Raw genomic sequence first — 21,195 nt, 5'->3', positions numbered from 1 at the left:
CTGTTACTTTTGGTTGTAGACAATTAAACACAAAAGACTGAGCTAGTCTAGGCACATGTAACGGTAAGGATGGAAACAGGTCCATATCAGTAGAATAGGTGGATTGAAGATTCTTTCCTTTTTTATTTAAAAAAAATTTTTAATCCAACTATTGCCAAGAAATTAGGTCTGGGAACAGCCAGGGCTATTTCTCCTGACATTGCATATTATAGTTTAGTTGTGTTGTTTCTTTAAGAGAGAACATTTTCATCTTTGAATGAGTATTTAGAGTTCAGAGTGGGAGAAAGTCTCCTGTATTCCACTATGTTTATAATCCTTTATTTAAGAGTTATGTAACTGTGCCAACAGGGAAAGAGAGCTACTTGGTGTATTCTAGCAAGAGAAATGAGAAAAAGCTGTCTGCACACAGACATAGGGCTCCGCAGAGGGTTGAGTCTCTGGGTGGTTTGCTGCCAGAATTAGTATTAGGTCCCCATTCATAGCAGTAGTTGATACATTTAGAGGAAAAAATGAATGGCCATATTCTGTTTGTGCTGGCATCTTTCCTTTCATCATTTTTCTCCATCTAATCATCAATCTGCTCAATTAAGCGTTTGTTTTATACTCTTGATTTGTAAAGGCAATAACAAAAGACTTTTCCCTTGACTCATGAGGAGTAATAAAAAAGCTTCACAGAAGAGAAAGTAATATACACTTTTCAATTCAAATACTAGGATTCCTCATGATATTTTTAAAAATAAAGCAAACTTAAATGAAGGAAAAGAGAATGCATACATAGATGCATGAAGTGTATAGGCATTTTATTTTAAAAACTTGGCATATGTATCAAGAGTTAAAATTGAAATTTTTAGAATATAATAGCAGAAGGCATTTAACTCCTAAGTTTTTCAGATTTAAAACAAAATCAGAAATATAAAATGGTCTCATATCAGCCTTCAGGAAATTTTTTAAATATGCATATTAGTGTTAGTCACTCTGTCCGACTCTGCAGCCCTATGGATTGCAGCCCATCAGGCTCCTTTGTCCATGGGATTTTCCAGGTAAGAATACTAGAGTGGATAGCCATTCCATTTTCCAGGGGATTTTCCTGACCCAGGGATTGAACTTCCATCTCCTACATTGCAGGCTGATTCTTTACCATCTGAGCCATAAATGATTCTAAAATTTTAAGTTTTCTTGCTCAGCTATTTGGATTTATATACGCTTAAGTGTTATTTTGTCCCTCACTCTTACAAATAAAATTATGATGACCAATAGCATATGATATTTTGACTTCAGGAGAATTGAAATTTTGGAAATCAGATTTACCATGTGGCATAGAATATTTGCCACAGACTCAGAGGTAATAAGATATAGTCCATTTATAGGAATTTCTTCTTTGCCTAGAAATCCAACCCTGCTGTGCTCTGGGTCTTAGGTTGACAGTGTTATTTCTTGAGTGAAAGAAATCTGGCCTTTGCCCCTTCTTACTGTTCTTTTAAGTTGAACAAAATAAAATAAAATTCTCATTCTAAAAATAAGAATCTTAGAGTACCTCAGTTTAGCTGAGTCGCTCAGTCATGTCCGACTCTTTCCTACCCCATGAATCACAGCATGCCAAGCCTCCCTGTCCATCACCAGCTCCGAAGTTCACCCAAACTCATGTGCATCCAGTCGGTGATGCCATCCAGCCATCTCATCCTCCGTCGTTCCCTTCTCCTCCTGCCCCCAATCCCTCCCAGCATCAGGGTCTTTTCCAGTGAGTCAGCTCTTCACATGAGGTGGCCAAAGTATTGGGGTTTCAGCCTCAGCATAAGTCCTTCCAATGAACACCCAGGACTAGTCTCCTTTAGGATGGACTGGTTGGATCTCCTTGCAGTCCAAGGGACTCTCAAGAGTCTTCTCTAACACCACAGTTCAAAAGCATCAATTCTTCGGTGCTCAGCTTTCTTCACAGTCCAACTCTCACATCCATACATAACCATTGGAAAAACCATAGCCTTGACTAGACGGACCTTTGTTGGCAAAGTAATGCCTCTGCTTTTGAATATGCTATCTAGGTTGGTCATACCTTTCCTTCCAAGGAGTAAGCGTCTTTTAATTTCATGGCTGCAGTCACCATCTGCAGTGATTTTGGAGCCCAGAAAAATAAAGTCTGACACTGTTTCCCCATCTGTTTCCCATGAAGTGATGGGACCAGATGCCATGATCTTCGTTTTCTGAATGTTGAGCTTTAAGCCAAGTTTTTCACTCTCCTCTTTCACTTTCATCAAGAAGCTTTTTAATTCCTCTTCACTTTCTGCCATAAGGGTGGTGTCATCTGCATATCTGAGGTTATTGATATTTCTCCCAGCAATCTTGATTCCAGCTTGTGCTTCTTCCAGCCCAGCATTTCTCATGATGTACTCTGCATATAAGGTAAATAAGCAGGGTGACAATATGCAGCCTTGACGTACTCCTTTTCCTATTTGGAAGTCTGTAGTTTCATGTCCAGTACTAACTGTTGCTTCCTGATCTGCATATAGGTCAGGTGGTCTGGTATTCCCATCTCTTTCAGAATTTTCCACAGTTTATTGTGATCCACACCGTCAAAGGCTTTGGCATAGTCAATAAAGCAGAAATAGATGTTTTTCTGGAACTCTCTTGCTTTTTCCATGATCCAGCGGATGTTGGCAATTTGATCTCTGGCTCCTCTTCCTTTTCTAAATCCAGCTTAAACATCTGGACTTTAACGGTTCACATATTACTGAAGCCTGGCTTGGAGAATTTTGAGCATTACTCTACTAGCATGTGAGATGAGTGCAAATGTGCGGTAGTTTGAGCATTCTTTGGTGTTGCCTTTCTTTGTGATTGGAATGAAAACTGACCTTTTCCAATCCTGTGGCCACTGCTGAGTTTTCCAAATTTGCTGGCATATTGAGTGCAGCACTTTCACAGCATCATCTTTCAGGATTTGAAAGAGCTCAACTGGAATTCCATCACCTCTGCTAACTTTGTTCATAGTGATGCTTTCTAAGGCCCACTTGACTTCACATTCCAGGATGTTTACCCCTTACTATTATTGTGAAGATTAAAGTAGTGTGTATATATGAAATGCCTAAATCGCACCTACTGTAACTATGAGTTAAGAGTTAACTGATATATTATCATCACCATAATTACTATATTCATTTAGCATTTTTTACATGGAAAGAAAACACACTATTAAGGTAAAATTAACTTACCTGACTATGTTTTTATTATTATTAGAGAATAATTGCTTTACAACGTTGTATTGGTTTCTGCCATAAAACCATGTGAATCAGCCATAAATATACATGTGTCCCCTTCCTCTTGAATCTCCCTGTCACCCTCCAACTCATCCCAACCCTCTAGATTGTCACAGATTACCAGGTTGATCTCCCTGTGTTATCCAGCCACTTCCCACTAGCTATCTATTTTGCATGTGATAATATATATGTTTCAATGCTGCTTTCTCAGTTTGTTCCACTCTCTCCTTCCCCTGCTGTGTCCATAAGTCTGTTCTCTATGTCTGTGTCTCTATTCCTGCCCTGCAGAGTTTCACAACATACAAGTATAGTCAGCTATGGTATATAAAATTTTTCAGTATGAAAACTAAAACTTTTCCTGCAGGGCATTTTGAAGATATGCTTACTAAATGACATAACCATATTGATTAGGGAGGGATGAAAGAACCTTCTGGGCAAGGGATGATTGGATATTTCACAGGTATCTAGTATATATATGCAAAAACCTATTAAACTATATACTTAAAATTGCATGCACTATACTGACTTAGGGCACTGAAAATTCTTTTGCGAAATGTGAAAGAATTTAAAAGCCAAGAGCCACGCACCTATGGACACCTTATCTTTGACAAAGGAGGCAAGAATATACAATGGATTAAAGACAATCTCTTTAACAAGTGCTTCTGGGAAAACTGGTCAACCACCTTAAAAGAATGAAACTAGAACGCTTTCTAACACCATACACAGAATTAAACTCAAAATGGATTAAAGATCTAAACATAAGTCCAGAAACTATAAAACTCCTAGAGGAGAACATAGGCAAAACACTCTCCGACATACATCACAGCAGGATCCTCTATGACCCACCTCCCAGAATATTGGAAATAAAAGCAAAAATAAACAAATGGGACCTAATTAAACTTAAAAGCTTCTGCACCACAAAGGAAACTATAAGCAAGGTGAAAAGACAGCCTTCAGAATGGGAGAAAATAATAGCAAATGAAGCAACAGACAAAGAACTAATCTCAAAAATATACAAGCAACTCCTGCAGCTCAATTCCAGAAAAATAAACGACCCAATCAAAAAATGGGCCAAAGAACCAAATAGATATTTCTCCAAAGAAGACATACACATGGCTAACAAACACACGAAAAGATGCTCAACATAACTCATTATCAGAGAAATGCAAATCAAAACCACAATGAGTTATCATTTCATGCCAGTCAGAATGGCTGCGATTCAAAAGTCTATAAGCAATAAATGCTGGAGAGGGTGTGGAGAAAAGGGAACCCTCTTACACTGTTGGCGGGAATGCAAACTAGTACAGCCACTATGGAGAACAGTGTGGAGATTCCTTAAAAAACTGGAAATAGAACTGCCTTATGACCCAGCAATCCCACTGCTGGGCATACACACCGAGGACACCAGAATTGAAAGAGACACATGTACCCCAGTGTTCATCACAGCACTGTTTATAATAGCCAGGACATGGAAGCAACCTAGATGTCCATCAACAGATGAATGGATAAGAAAGCTGTGGTACATATACACAATGGAGTATTACTCAGCCATTAAAAAGAATACATTTGAATCAGTTCTAATGAGGTGGATGAAACCAGAGCCGATTATACAGAGTGAAGAAAGCCAGAAAGAAAAACACCAATACAGTATGCTAACACATATATATGGAAGTTAGAAAGATGGTAATGATAACCCTGTATGCGAGACAGCGAAAGAGACACAGATGTATAGAACAATCTTTTGGACTCTGTGGGAGAGGAGAGTGTGGGATGATTTGGGAGAATGGCATTGAAACTTGTATAATATCATATATGAAATGAATTGCCAGTCCAGGTTTGATGCATGATACTGGATGCTTGGGGCTGGTGCACTGGGACGACCCAGAGGGATGGTACAGGGAGGGAGGTGGGAGGGGGATTCAGGATGGGGAACACGTGTATACCTGTGGCGGATTCATGTTGATGTATGGCAAAACCAATACAATATTGTAAAGTAATTAACCTCCAATTAAAATAAATAAATTTATATTTAGAGCAAAGTAGAAAAAATAAATAAATAAAAGCCAAGAGCAACTAGCCCATACACTTGAACAGCATGATCATTTTGAAAATATTTTAACCTTTGAAAATTATCAAAAAATCATCCTGTGTTTCCTGCTTTCTCGGAAGTAACATCTGAAGGCAACACGTAAAGAGAAAACAGGTATTTATTTGACTGGTAGAGAAAACATGTATAATCAATGTCATAATTTCTAAAATAAATAGTGATATGAATATATATTATGAGACAAAAGAAGTGTTCTGAGAGTTAGGGTCATTGATGTTGGGATCATTGATCCTGCTCTCTGACTCACATTTATATTAAGAAGTCATTGAGATAGTATGTGTCAGGAATGGAGTGGAAGCATTTAATATAAATTGCACTAGAAATCATGAAAGTCATAAACTGTTTATAAAATAGCATATCCAAAGCCAAAACTATGAACATACAAAAAGGAATTTAGTCCAGTGTTATCTTTGAAAAGCAAAAAGGAGAATAAGTCTCAGGAAAGGTTCCTGTGGTACATTAAGAAAAGGAGGCAACCTTAAAAAGTCACTTGTCCAGTGAAGAGCATTGTGCAACCTGAATACTCAGCATGTCTAGGCACAAGTCTCTCGGATCACTGAAACATCACTGTTTTAGGCTACTATCGGTTTGCTTTCTGTCATTTTACTTACAATTACATACAATGGTCTAAATTGGTATACACCCACAAAATTGTTTTTAAATTAGCAGCTAAGAATCTGGTGCCATGGTACCACAAAGAATATATACCATGATAATTTTATTTTTTTTCTCAAGGAAATTATGCAGTGAGTGATATTTTAATAGTCAGATTTAAATGTGAAAATAATATACAAATTATAATAAAAATCACTCAATGGATTTTAAAAAGTACTTCTCTGGAAATATGTTTATCTGTGTTAAACTAACACTAGAATATTATATCATTTAAAATGTTCTCAATGTGAAATAATCATTTATGCAACCATGTACTCATTACATAAAATTATTCTACAGGCAAGCAAGCATTGATGAGTAATCAAGATATCAAATAATTCCCTAGAATAAAACTAAGAAATAAGACCAATAGTATATGAAATTGAAAGTATTATCATCTGTTTATATAAGTAATTTAATTTACACTTTGAACCTATATTTTGTTCAGTTTTCCCTCAGATGAATTTCTGGTTTTCTAGAAGAAAACTGGCAACTTAAATTTTTAATTTTATGGTGGTTTCTATGTTGATTAAATCTGTCCATTCCAATAAAAAGTATCAAATCTGATAAAACAGAAATGTGTAGTATAAGTAAATTTATTGAAACAGAGCATTTAAGGTGAGAAAGGAGTTTCTTTTCTTAAGTTACTGAAATACAGCTATTTTTTTACGTTATAACAAACACAAGTTTTCCAGTCAGAAATGATTTTATTCCAGATCTCCATTTGTAAGTAGTTTGCTTTGGCAAATGCTGTTTGTCTACCCATTAACCATTCTTTGACTTATTCCAATTTCATTTGGATGTCAATATGCCAGCCATATATCTAGCATTTATCTAATACCTGTTATACACCAAAAATTCTAGGTTCTGGGGACAGAGCAGTGAATAAATATAGACAAAGTCCTAACTTCTGTGAACTTAAATTCCAGTAGAGGGAAACACACCAGACAGAAACACATATGTGATATGGTGAGGGTAGGGGATGAGGAAACGTGTGTCTAGGGCATTGCTATTTTGTGTACGTTTATCAGAGAAAGAGGGACAACAGAGGAAGAGGTGATTGGATGGTATCACCAACTCAATGGACATGAGTTTAAGCAAGCTCTGGGAGATGGTGAAGGACAGTGAAGCCTCGTGCCCTGTAGTCCATGGGGTGTCAAAGAATCGGACACAACTGAGAGACTGAACAACAACAACATCAGAGAAAGACACTCTGTTAAGGTGAAGGAAATAAGGGAGGAACCCATGCAGGGGAGAGTCCTCACAGCAGAGGGAAGGTGGCCTCAGCCTCAGGGGATGAGTCAGACTGGTCCTAATTAGTGATTGCCAACAAAGGTCCATATAATCAAAGCTATGGTTTTTCCAGTAGTCATGTATGGAGGTGAGAGTTGGACCATAAAGAAGGCTGAGCACCGAAGAATTGATGCTTTTGAACTGTGGTGTTGGAGAAGACTCTTAAGAGTCCCTTGGACTGCAAGCAGATCAAACCAGCCCATCCTAAAGGAAATCAGTCCTGAATATTCATTGGAAGGACTGATGCTGAAACTCCCATACTTTGTCCACCTGATGCAAAGAACCACCTCATTAGAAAAGATCCTGTTGCTGGGAAAGATTGAAGGCAGGAGGAGAAGGGGACGACAGAGACAGTTGGAAGGTATCACCAACTCGATGGACATGAGTTTGAGCAAGCTCTGGGAGGTGGTGAAGGACAGGGAAGCCTGACATGCTGCAGTCTATAGGGTCTCAAAGAGTCGGACATGAATGAGCACTGAACAACAACAACAACAACATACTTTAGCTTAGTCAGAACAACCTGGAGGGCTTCGAAAAATGGATTGTTGGGCATCAGCTCCAGAGTTTCTGAATTAGTAGGCCTGGAGAGAGGCCCAAGAATGTGCATTTCTCACAGGCTTATGCCAACACTGATTCTACTACTACTCAGATGATCACACTTTGAGATCAATCTCTGGGCTTCTAAGAAAATGTTTTCTTCCTGAATTTTAGAAGGAGAGATGGCAAAGACAAACACCAACTCATCCATCTTATCATGAGCATTATGTTGTAAGGATTTGATATTTAAAAAGTGGAGAGCCAAATTGGCTTAACAAGAGGAGAACAGCAAAGAAAACAAGCCAACTCAGAGACCTAACAACTCTGAGCAGAGCAAGCCATTGCTGAAACTCCTTAAACTGTATATTTAAATGTGAAACAAATAAATGTCCTTATTATCAAAAGCACTAGTGGTGGGTAATCTGTTACCTGCAGCAGATATTATCTAAACTGATGTTTGGTTTTTATTTTCCCTTAGGAATAATAGTGAAAAATAAAATTGACATTTGAAAATATGGAATCTCTTATTAGGTATCAGTCTAGAGTATCAGTTTAGTTCAGTTCAGTCACTCAGTCATGTCCAACTCTTTGTGACCCCATGGACTGAAGCACGCCAGGCCTCCCTATCCATCACCAACTCCCGGAGTTTACTCAAACTCATTTCCATTGAGTCGGTGATGCCATCCAACCATCTCATCCTCTATTGTCCCCTTCTCCTCCTGCCTTCAATCTTTCCCAGCATCAGGGTCTTTTCAAATGAGTCAGTTCTTCGCATCAGGTGACTAAAGTATTGGAGTTTCAGATTCAGCATCAGTCCTTCAATGAATACCCAGGACTGATCTCCTTTAGGATGGACTGGTTGGATCTCCTTGCAGTCCAAGGGACTCTCAAGAGTCTTCTCCAACACCACAGTTCAAAAGCATCAAATCTTTGGCACTCAGCTTTCTTTATAGAGTATCAGGAATCCATTTGCCTCTTGGATGTAGGTACTTTGATAGGATTTATCCTAAGTCCCTGAGAGCTGGGAAGGAAGAACCAACATGGTTCTCCAAGAAGCCATGGGAAGAGAATTCCAACCACTGAATTATTCATATATCCATTCACCCATTTATTTAGTATCAGCTTATTTATTCTTTTGATAAACCCAAGGTTGACCTGTAATTGCGAAAGGTGTTCATTTAGCTCTTGTAAGTTCCCATCCCAGGAATGGTCTAAATCAGATCATTATTAATTCAGAGTATTACTTATGTTAAACAATGATGATATAGATCTTTGCCAATCCCTCAAAATAATGTGACTTCAGTGCTAGCATACATTTTAAGTGTGCATTCCAATATTAAGAAAAATTTACTTGTCACAAAGGTATAGGTGTGGATAAATTTTATTAATAATATATGACAAAACATAAATTCTGGTGATATTTTATTTACTTTATTCTTTCTTCCCTCCTTTGCTATCTTTCCTCTAATTACTGGATAAGATTAGTTTTTTAAAAAAAGAATTTGCTTTATAGTTTTTATTTTGTCTTATGCTGCTTTTGTCAAATTTTTCATTGGTGCCCTTTTCTCTGAGTGTGCAGATGGGTAAAAGTTCTTTTTTAAGTGATCAGGCATTCAGAAATAACAAGCATGAGAAGAAAAAGAACTCTAAGTCTGTCAAGAAGTTACAGTAATACCATAGAAGCTCCATTTGGTTGTACCATGTGTGTGGAATCTTTTTGACAGAATTCATTCCCACCATATTTATCACAGATGAACTTGAGTACATCTCAACAATCTTGGCTCTTAAATTGCACTCTTGTGCTATTTTTACAACTGCAACAAAGGGGGATTTGAAAGTAGGAATGAGGTCTGAAGAAAAAAATATATTTAATTGGGTCTCAGGCACTAAAATCTTAACCCTAGTTTCTTAAATTGTGCAAAGATGCTTTATATTTTTCCAGGTATATGTGGAAGGAAATGGTAAAGCATCAGAAAGAAATTTTCAGATCTGCTTACACTGCTTTTTATACTGATGGAGGGGCTTCCCTGGTGGTGCTCATGTGAAGAAACTACCTTCCAGTGCAGAAGTTGTAAGGGATGTGGGTTCGATCCCTGGGTTGGGATGACCCCTGGAGTAGGAAATGGCACTCCACTCCAGTATTCTTGCCTGGAAAATTCCATGGACAGAGGAGTCTGGCAGTCTACAGTTCAGGAGGCCATAAAGAGTCAAACATAACTGAGCAACTGAGCACATACTGATGAATCTAAGATCAACTGTGATAGTTCAGTTTGGCTAGTAAGAAATTCTGGATGGGGTCGGGCTTTTATTGGTCCCTAGGATTGAATTATCTTTGAGAAAGCTGCCAGCTCTTCTGAAAATTTGTAATCAGTGAGAATAATTTTATTGTTCTTCCTCTGAATGCCTAAGTACTCCTGCTGGTACTCATACTCCTTTCTCTTGCAAGGGAGAAAAACTGTGCATCATTTTTCCAGCCAATTGTATGTCTGTCCTCGTTTTCAAAAATTAGTCTAATTTGAGGTTTCATTTTTCTTCAACTCAGAAGGGAGGGAATTGCAAGAAAGTATATTAGTAATAGACTATAGCCTGAGGAAAATGAAATTATATCTATGTGAAACCAAGCAGGGAACAAGTACACTTTTAATAAAGCTTAAATCAGTGGTTCATAGCTTGAAACTAACTTCTGTTAGGCAGCAGTATTTCCTTGTGCTCTGTCAAAGACCTTATCATTGTAAATTTTTTCTTTTAATATAGAGCAAGTTACTAAAAATTAGCAGCTAGTAGATTTTTTCAACTTATTTGGAAAACTAAAATATCCCTTTGCTTTTAAAAAACTATAGTAGAATAAAAATGTAATATTTCTACAGTGAAGTTAAAGGCTAATGATTCTCCAAATTATATATTATTCAGAAATCTCTTAGGATAAAGACCTGTCTAGATCGACTGTAAGGTTTATGAGGGTAAGCCCGGTATCTGGTTATATTTGTGAAGTCCATGCCTGATATTTAATACAAATGCAATCTTTTTGGAATGAATGTTGTTGTTTTCTAGAATTATTCCACTTTTCAGTGCCTTTAAGATGTATCGGTCATTTTTTTTACTACGTTTTTATTTTATTAACATACTTTAGACATAATTTGAAGTATTTTATTTCTTTATGAATAAAAACTTTGTCCTCTTGGTAGTCGTGTCAGTTTTTGCTTCCCTTCCATCTAAATTATGCTACACTATTAGAATGGAAAAAAAAATGTAAAAAGAAAAATTTTGCTTGAGTGACTAATATCACTATTTCAAATATTAATTTTCACCTTTATTCTTTAGGAGAAAAATAGGTTTAAAAAGTGAAGACTACAAAAAATAGAAAAAAAATTGTGTATGTAGTGTAAGTATGTATGCAATATAAGTATTCTAAATTAATGGGAAGCTTTCAAAAACTGCAAAGTTACTGATGGGAAGTTTCTGGCCAGTGATGATTTTTAATCTAAGAAGCCAATTGAACTTTATTTACTTATTATATATATTTATTTTATTATAATTTTAGCAATTGTCTATTAAGAATATTAGTAGACATTATAGAAATTTGAAAAGCATTTACTCTATTTTTTAATAAACTATTTTTTTTAATTGAAAATAATGCTAGCATACACAACTTTGTTATATGTAGACTATTAACATAAGCCAAGGAATGCAGGTGGCCTCAGGAAACTAGAAGAAGCAAGAAAAACAATTTTCCCCTTTGAACCTCCAGAAGGAACACAGGCCTGCCAAATCTTAATTTCAGTATTATAAGATTCATTTATGGGCTTCCCAAGTAGCAGTAGTGGTAAAGAACTCATCTGCCAATCCTGGAGACATAAGATAGGTGGGTTTGATTCCTGGGTCAGGAAGATCCCTTGGAGGAGGGCATGGCAACCCCATCCAGTATTCTTGCCTGGAGAATCCCATGGACAGATAAGCCGGCAGGCTATAGTACATAGGGTCACAACGAACTGGACATGATTGAAGTGACTTAGCACACAAGATTCATTTAGGACTTCTGACTGCTAGAACCATAGATAATAAATTTGTGCTTTTTAAGCATACAAATGTATGGCAATTTGTTACAGCATAAAAAGTAACTAATACAATTTTGGTACCTGGAAGATGAATCTTACTGAAACAATTACCGAAAAATATGGACCTGACTTTGGAATTGAGCAGATGTTTGGAAAAATTTTGAGGAGCAAGACAGGAAAAGCTTGGATTGCCTTTAACAGACTGTCAGTAGAAATATGAATATTGGGGAAGAGTCAAGATGACAGAATAAGAGGACATGGAATTTACATCTCCTCACAACTACATCGAGAATACATCTACAAACGAAACAGTTATCACAGAACACCTGCTAAACACTAGCAGAAGATCAGACACCTAAAAGAACAAGAAGAATCCCCATGCAACCAGGTAGGATGAAAGAAAGAAAAAACAAAAAGAGGAAACAGGAAGGTACCAGCACCCCTGGAGAGGAACTGAAAGTGAAGAGAGGTTCCCACACTCAGAAAAGCCCATTCACAGTGGGGAAATAAGCTAGGGCAGAAAGAGGATTGGTGAGAAATGCTGCAACTGGTCTGTAAAAGGCAGGACACAGTAAGAACTGTGCCCATGATCTGTGCTGCTGCCTGCATACCCTAGCCTGAGTCCTGTGTCTCCTGGTGCGGACAGGGGCTGAGTGATGGAAAGTGGTGTTTGAAGAAAGGACCCAGGGAGGGGACAACTGCTGGCTGTGAAAAGACAGTATGAAGGGATAGGAGTAAGGAGTTCCACAACTGGGAATGTTTTCAGAAGAAGCTACAAAAACATTTCTGACTTTTCTAGAAGAAGCTATAGAAGCACTTCTCTGGGTCACCATAGAAGCAAGATACTATTGCTGAGTGGCATGCAAGTGGGGTGCCTCCACAGCAACCTCCTTCCCTACCAGCCAGCCTCATGGCTTCATGGGCACTAGGAGGGGACCCATCTAAGCATGTTTGTCCACTTCTAAGCCAAGGAATCCTCTGTCCACACAAGCTCCAGAGATCACCAACAAATACAAAAGACCATAAGAGACTACATGCCCCCCAAAATGACCAACCTAGAATAATGGACACATTTTTAGGAAAGTGCAACCTTCCAAGACTGAACCAGGAAGAAACATGAAAATATGAACAAACCCATCATAAATAATGAAATTGAAACTGATTAAAAATTTTCTGGCAAACAAAAAGTCCAGGACCAGATGGCTTCACTGGTGAATTCTATCAAACATTTAGAGAAGAGCTACAACCTATCTTTCTCAAAATCTTCCCAAAAATTGCAGAGGGAGGAATACTCCCAAACTCATTCTATGAGTCCACCATCATTCTAATACCAAAACCACGCAAAGATATCTCGCACAGAAAAGAAAATTTAAGGCCATTATCACTGATGAACATAGACACAAAAACCCTCAACAAAATACTAATAGACAGAATTCATTAAAGGAACACACACATTAAAAGGACAATACACCACAATCAAGTGGGATTTAACCCAGGGATGCAAGGATTCTTTACACAAATCAATCAATGTGATACACCATATTAACAAACTGAAGAATGAATATGATAATCTCAATAGACACAGAAAAAGCTTTTGACAAAATTCAGCACTCATTTATGGTAAAAACTCAGGAAGTGGGCATAGAGGGACCCTACATCAACATAATAAAACTTGTACACGACAGACCCACAACAAACAACATTCTCAGTGGTGAAAAACTGAAAGCATTTCCTCTCAGGTCAGGAATAAGACAAGGATGTCTACTCTTACCACTTTTATTCATCATAGTTTTGGAAATTCTAGCCCTGGCAATCAGAGAAGAAAAAGAAATGAAAGGAATCCAAATTAAAGAAAAGAAGTAAAATTGAAACTGTTTGCAAATGACATTACACATAGAAAATCCTAAAAATACCATCAGAAAAACTACTGCAGCTCATCAATGAATTGGTGAAGTTTCAGGTTATAAAATTAATACACAGAAATCTCCTGCATTTCTTTATACTCCTGAACAATGAAAAATCAGAGAAATTAAGGAAGCTATCTGATTTACCATTGCAACAAAAAGAATACCTAGGAATAAACCTACCTAGAGAGGCAAAGGATCTGTACTCAGAAAACTATAAGATACTGATGAAAGAAATCAAAGATGATGCAAACACATGGAGAGATATACCATGTCCTTGGATTGGAAAAAGCAATATTGTGAAAATAATTATACTCCCCAAAGCAGTCTACAGATTCAAGGTACTCCTTATCAAATCACCAAGAGCATTTTCACAGAATTATAACACTTAAATGTATCATTTGTATGGAAACTCAAAAGACCCCCACATAGCTAAAGCAATCTTGCAAAAGAAAAATGGAGCTGGAGGAAATCAGGCTCCTTGACTTCAGACTATATTGCAAAGCTACAGTGATCGAGACAGCATAGTACTGGCACAAAAACAGAAATATAGATTGATAGAATAGGGTAGACAGCCCAGAGATAAACTCGTGCAGCTGTGGTCACCTAATCTAATCCAGAGGCTAGAACATACAATGGTGAATAAACAGTCTCTTTAGGGAGTGGCGCTGGGAAAACTGGACAGCTCCGTGTGAAAAGAATGAAATTAGGAGTGAACATTCCCTAGCACCATACACACATTAAAAAAACCACAAAATGGACCGACATGTAAGGCTGAACACTATAAACCTCTTAGAGGAAAGCATAGAAGAACACTCTGACATTAACCACAAGATCTTTTTTGACCCATCTCCTCCTTTTCATAATCTTCTAGAGTAATGAAAATAAAACAAAAGTAAACAAATGGGACCTTATTAAACTTGAAAGATTTTGCACAGCAAAGGAAACCATAAACAAGACAAAAAGATAGCCCTCAGAATGGGAGAAAATATTTGCAAACAAAGCAAGGCAGTACTGATTCCCTATTTTAATCCTTTGTTGAAAAAGGCAAATGCTGAATGATAGAAAATTAAATTATTTTTATTCCTGGCAATTAAAAACAGGTCTTTAGAGTGAATCCCCACATCAAAAGGATTGCATTATTTTTATTGCAGTGTTATGGTAACATGAACTCTGCCTCTCTTTTTTTTCTGTATTTATCCTATTGTAGGAATAAAAGATTAAAATCCAGTTTGGCCTCATTGAAACACATTTGCAGAGTGTTATAGAGCATTGGTTTATGATTATTACCCCATAATAGACAAAGTATCCTTTATCCTCTATCAGTTTAGTGTCTGAAATTATGCATTCTATTCATTTTTTAATGAAATGTGGATTAAAGATTCTCTCTCTGATTTAATAAACGGCATAAGAGTCAAAAGTTAATTGGATCTTTGTTGAATGAGCAGTGACCACTGTGTGTGATTGATGGGAGGAAAAGTTAGTGAATTACATTTTTAATTTGTTTTATGTATTTAAAACTTTTAGATTAGTAAAGTGTGTATTTTTTGATCAGTTTTCTCAAGTAAATTATGTAGCACTAATTATTCTTATAAAAATCATGGTAAAATCCTAATTTCTTTCAAAAATAAAAATTTCTCAGATTCTGCAAATCTGAGATATAAAAAATGCCACATGCTTGAGTACGTATAGTTTATTATGTTTTCATTTTAAAGACAGAAAATGAATGTTATCACCAAGACATATAAACAGTTCTAGATTTGTCTCCTGCTGTTTTTTATGAGTTTCAACCAAACTTTAAAGTTTGCAATCTTGTTTAATTCTTACTCAGATGGTAAAGCATCTGCCTGCAGTGCAGGAGACCCGGGTTCGATCCCTGGGTCGGGAAGATCCCCTGGAGAAGGAAATGGCAACCCACTCCAGCACTCTTGCCTGGAAAATCCCATGGATGGAGGAGCCTGGAAGGCTACAGTCCATGGGGTCACAAAGAGTCGGACACGACTGAGCGACTTCACTTTTCACTTTCTATTCTTTATTCTTAGAGCTCCTGCTGAATTTACTGGGAAAGAGGTTACCATCTCCAAGTGCTTGTTTTAGGAAATGCAGAAATTCACAGTTGCAAATACCATGGTGAAGGTGACAAAGTGATTGTCACCACATTTTGCATAACCCTGGTGGTAGCAGAAGGAATTTTACAATTTAAGTATCACTGACCTTTCATGAAATATACAGATTGTCCTTTTAAACCTCTTGGTGATAGATGTTTGTGTGTGCAGACTTGCCTTCCATATTGTAAATTCAAAAGGACAGTGTTTTCGTTGCTGTCCGTTGCTGTTACATAAGTTCCCTATATGCAAACCTTCAACTTGCAAACTTTCAAAGACCTGAACATATGTTTGCATATCCAGTCCTGTACGTGTAGTTCACATGTCTGACGTACATCATGTGTGTGCATCCTCTACAAGCAGTTGTGCTTTTGTGTACTTTTTGTACAATACTGTAAAGAGTACAGTAGTACAGTATGTTTATTTCAATCCTAAGATGTCTAGATGGAGAAGGCAATGGCACCCCACTCCAGTACTCTTGCCTGGAAAATCCCATGGACGGAAGAGCCTGGTAGGCTGCAGTCCATGAGTCGCTAAGAGTCGGGCACAACTGAACGACTTCACTTTGACTTTTCACTTTCATGCATTGGAGAAGGAAATGGCAACCCACTCCAGTATTCTTGCCTGGAGAATCCCAGGGACAGGGAAGCCTGATGGGCTGCCGTCTATGGGGTCGCACAGAGTCGGACACAACTGACGTGACTTAGCAGCAGCAGCAGCACGATGTCTAGAAACAAGCATAAAAGCAGTGGTGATATTGCTGGAACTGCTACCAGCCCCAACAGGGAGGCCTGGCGTGCTGCAATTCATGGGGTCGCAAAGAGTCGGACACGACTGAGTGACTGAACTGACTGGCTGACTATACTTTTCAAGGTACTTTAAGATTTAGTGTTTTCTTTATTTTTTGTATGTGTTTGTTTTTTACATACTTTTGTTTTGTGTGAAAAGTATTGAAACCTTTACAGTACAGTACTATATAGCCGATTGTGTTGTTTGAGCACCTAGGCTGACTTTGTTGGACTTAGGAATAAATTGGACTTAGGAACATACTCTTGGGACAAAATTGTTTATATGTAGGGGGCTTCCCTGGTGGCTCAGGTGGTAAAGAATCTGCCTGTAATGCAGGAGACCCTTGTTCAATCCCTGGGTCAGGCAGATCCCCTGGAGAAGGGAATGGCTACCCACTCTGATATTCTTGCCTGGAGAATTCTATGGATAGAGGAGCCTGGCAGGCTACAGTCCATGGGGTCTTAGAGAGATGGACGCTGCTGAGCGACTAACACTTTCACGCTTTCACTACCATATTTATAACACCTGTGCCTCTTAAAGTCCCAGTCTTTGCCTTTAAGGAAACCATCAGTTCTTGATACCTCCTGCTCTCTTGGTCTCTTTGCTGCTATCTTCCCAGCTGAAAATTCACCTGGGTTGTGCCTTTGAGGTAGGGTTTCACTGTATTGGTAAAGCTTTCCTCTGCTCTCCCTGTTAACCCTCATCTCAGTTCTGACTTCTTTATAAAAAGTTGCTTTGTATTGGCCAGGTATTCTGCCGACATGTTCAGCCAGTAGGGAAGATAGTTTGAAGTAAATGTGGTTCATTGGTGGTGATCTGACAGTGCACTAAAGATAAGAGCAAGTAAGAAAGTTTTTTGTTTTTTGTTTTTTTTGTGAAGAAATGAAGAAAGAAAACTAAAGGTCCTAAGAAATATGTAGCTAACACTTCACCTCACATAATTCAGTTTTTCTCAAGGCTGGCTACTGGGCTTCCCAGGTGGTGTTAACAATAAAGAATCCACCTGCCAATGCAGGAGAGCAGGAGGAGGGCATGGCAATCCACTCCAGTCTTCTTGCCTGGAGAATCCCGTGGAGAGAGGAGCCCAGCAGTCTGTGGTTCATAGTGTCACAAAGAGTAGGGCACGACTGCAGTGACTTCACACACATGCTAGGCTTCCACCATATCAATTTTTAGAAGTGATCATGTTATCAACTACTTTGTTAATCTGTGATTTAAAAAAGAAAAATTGTTTTACATCATCATTGTGAACAGTACTCATCCCTTGATTACATCTTTGTCCATTGCTTACTTCCCTACAGCTACCTGTTCCACCAGCTGTTAAACACTGACAATTTGGTCATCCATCTGCATTGTGTTTATTGTCTGCCTACTTTCTTGTCAGACACTAAGCCAGATGTTGAACTTCAAGGGAGCCAGGCATGGGATGCAGGGCAGGACACCTGTATGCAGTTACTATGCAGAGCAGATTTGGGGTACAAATAGTCATTGGCCACATCTGTCTTAAATCATGAGCTATTATCTTCCTCATGGAGATTCCTCAACTCTACCAACATCTGTTCTTGGAAATAAAATCCTCCCCTTTTCATTTTGGTAGGATACTTACAGTCTATGTTATATAGTTGCTATAATCTGGATTTAGCTCATAACTTCCCTTTAAACAAATATCCTCCCATCTGAAAACTATGGAGGTGTTTCTGTTCAGATTTTAGAAAACAAATCACCAATCTAATTTGTGTGTTTTAGACACAAAATTGTACATATTTACCTAATGTGGGGATTTTTTTCCAGACTTATTTATGGTCATAGAGGCATACCTATATTTCTCTATATTTGACCTAGATATAGATTTTTTAAATGCCATCATCCTAGATAGTGATCTGAAGCTTACATTTTTTAACTTCAAATATCTTGGACATATTTTCAAGTTAGAAAATACAGATATTTCATTGTGTGAATGTATTTTTAATTCTTCACCTTTTGAGAGACAGGCATCACCAACATGGCATCACCAAAGCAATGGACATGAGTTTGAGTAGACTCTGGGAGTTGGTGAGGGACAGGGAAGCCTAGCATGCTGCAGTCCATGGGGTCACAGAGTCAGGCATGACTGAGCAACTGAACTGAACTGAAAAGCCTTGTGTTGCATGCAATTATGAATTAAACATTGTCTGTCATAGGACAAATTCCTAAAAGTGGTATTTATAAGTTTTATACATATATATTATACAGTATATTTAAATATTTAATATATATTTTAATATTTTAAATATATTTACTATATTAAATATTAATATATACATATATATGTTAAAATATTACAGCCAAATTACACTCAAAAAGAATTATACAAATTTATATTTCAAACAGTATACTAGAATCCTGCTTTCTCTATACCTTTATCACTACTAACTGAAACCAGTCTTTAAGATTTTGCTTATCTAATCAGTTCAGTTCAATCGCTCAGTCCTGTCCAACTTTTTGCGACTCCATGGACTGCAGCAGGCCAGGCCTCCCTGTCCATCACCAACTCCTGAAGCCTACTCAAACTCATGTCCATCGCATAGTTGATGCCATCCAACCATCTCATCCTCTGTTGTCCCCTTCTCCTCCTCCCCTCAATCTTTCCCAGCATCAGGGTCTTTCCAAATGAGTCAGTTCTTCGCATCAGGTGGCCAAAGTATTGGAGTTTCAGCTTCAGCATCAGTTCTTTCAGTGAATATTCAGGACTGATTTCCTTTAGGATGGACTGGTTGGATCTCCTTGCAGTCCAAGGGACTCTCAAGAGCCTTCTCCAACACCACAGTTCAAAAGTTTCAATTCTTTGGCACTCAGCTTTGTTTATAGTCCAACTCTCACATCCATACATGACTACTGGAAAAAACCATAGCTTTGACTAGACAGACCTTTGTTGGCAAAGTAATATCTCTGCTTTTTAATATGCTGTCTAGGTTGGTCATAGCTTTTCTTCCAAGGAGCAAGCATCTTTTAATTTCATGGCTGCAGTCACTATGTGCAGTGATTTTGGAGCCCCCAAAAATAAAGTCTGTCACCATTTCCATTGTTTCCCCGTCTATTTGCCACGAAGTGATGGGACTGGATGCCATGATCTTCGTTTTCTGGATGTTGAGTATTAAGCCAACTTTTTCACTCTCCTCTTTCACTTTCATCAAGAGGCTCTTTAGTTCCTCTTCACTTTCTGCCATAAGGGTGGTGTCATCTGCGTATCTGAGGTTATCTAATGGACAATGTTTTATTGTATTATAATAAGAGATCCACATAATGATACCACTGATTGTTTTTTTAAAATCATCCAGTGAAGAATGAAGACATGACCACATGAACACAGTTAACTATTCAATTTATGTGATGCATTTTGTTTCAAGTTGATGAATGAAAGAAGTTAACAAATATTCCAAACTCTTATTTTGAAGTCTACTACTTTGGGAAAGCCTGGAAATACTTCAGAATATTTCAAGTGCATAGTGGTTTTGTCACATTTCCCAAGCTACAGTAGATTTGAGATTGTCTTGATTTATGATATGCTTTTATTAATCATCGATAGTCTGATTTCCAAGTTCTTCAGACATTCTTTCATTGACTTAGGCAATATTTGTAGAAGTTGTGAAAACTACACTTTTTATTCTTTAAAAGCAAATAAGGCGTGTCAAAAAATAACCAAAGTAGAGGAAATTATGAGGAGCCACAAGAATAAGTTGGGGTTCATCAGGTAAGACTGTTGGCAGAAGCAAATGTGCAGAATGTTTTTAAATTCACTCCTAAGAAATCTTTTTAAATCCAGTTTTGAGTATTTGAAAGTCACACAATACTTTGCAGAATGACAACAAGACAAATGTCACAATAATCACAAAAATACATAAAGTACGTTCTTATTTTAAATTTCTCCTTTAAAAGAGATATATAACCCAGGCAGAAGAAAAAAGTTAAAACAATATGCACATCACCAGCTAAGTTCAGTTTGACTTCTGTTTACCAGATGTTTTGATAGAAATCTTCTTCAGTGTTCAATATAATAATGTCTTTGAAACATTGCTGTGAAACTTCTAAGCTATATATCCTGTTTGTTGATAAAGAATATATGGATTGGGGAATCAGTGTTAAGACCACACGGACATTTATAGTAAAACAAAAATTAAAGTATTACTCTCAATATAATAATTGTTTTAAGAGTCTTAATAAATAAAGACAAATTTCAACATGATATATACAGTCATCTAGAGCAATATAGTGTGGAGAAAATAGAAGAATATTTCCCCTTGCTGAACTGTGGATTACTTCTGCTTTAGTTTCCGAGGAATTCAGTTTTAGAACTGACCTATGAGGTGCTCATGTCCTTACTCTATTGCCATGATCACAAGATTATTTATTTACCAAAATCATGCTAAAAAATCTTTGTAGATGTCTTAAACATGACTGCCTTCTCTAATTTTCTTTACATAAAGACATCAATGAAATAAATATGTAGTGAAATCCTGATTATAC

At 37.5% G+C, this 21,195-nt stretch overlaps 1 protein-coding gene across 4 annotated transcripts in view; it reads left to right on the top strand.

Moving 5' to 3' along the window:
• Positions 1 to 21,195, top strand: part of PTPRK (protein tyrosine phosphatase receptor type K) — a 635,100-nt gene that overhangs the window by 530,869 nt on the left and 83,036 nt on the right. The gene's annotated exons all lie outside the window — the stretch shown is intronic.

Source organism: Bubalus kerabau, chromosome 9 (assembly GCF_029407905.1).
Source record: "Bubalus kerabau isolate K-KA32 ecotype Philippines breed swamp buffalo chromosome 9, PCC_UOA_SB_1v2, whole genome shotgun sequence".
NCBI classification, from domain to species: domain Eukaryota; kingdom Metazoa; phylum Chordata; class Mammalia; order Artiodactyla; family Bovidae; genus Bubalus; species Bubalus kerabau.
This window is presented reverse-complemented; position numbering and strand designations above follow the sequence as displayed.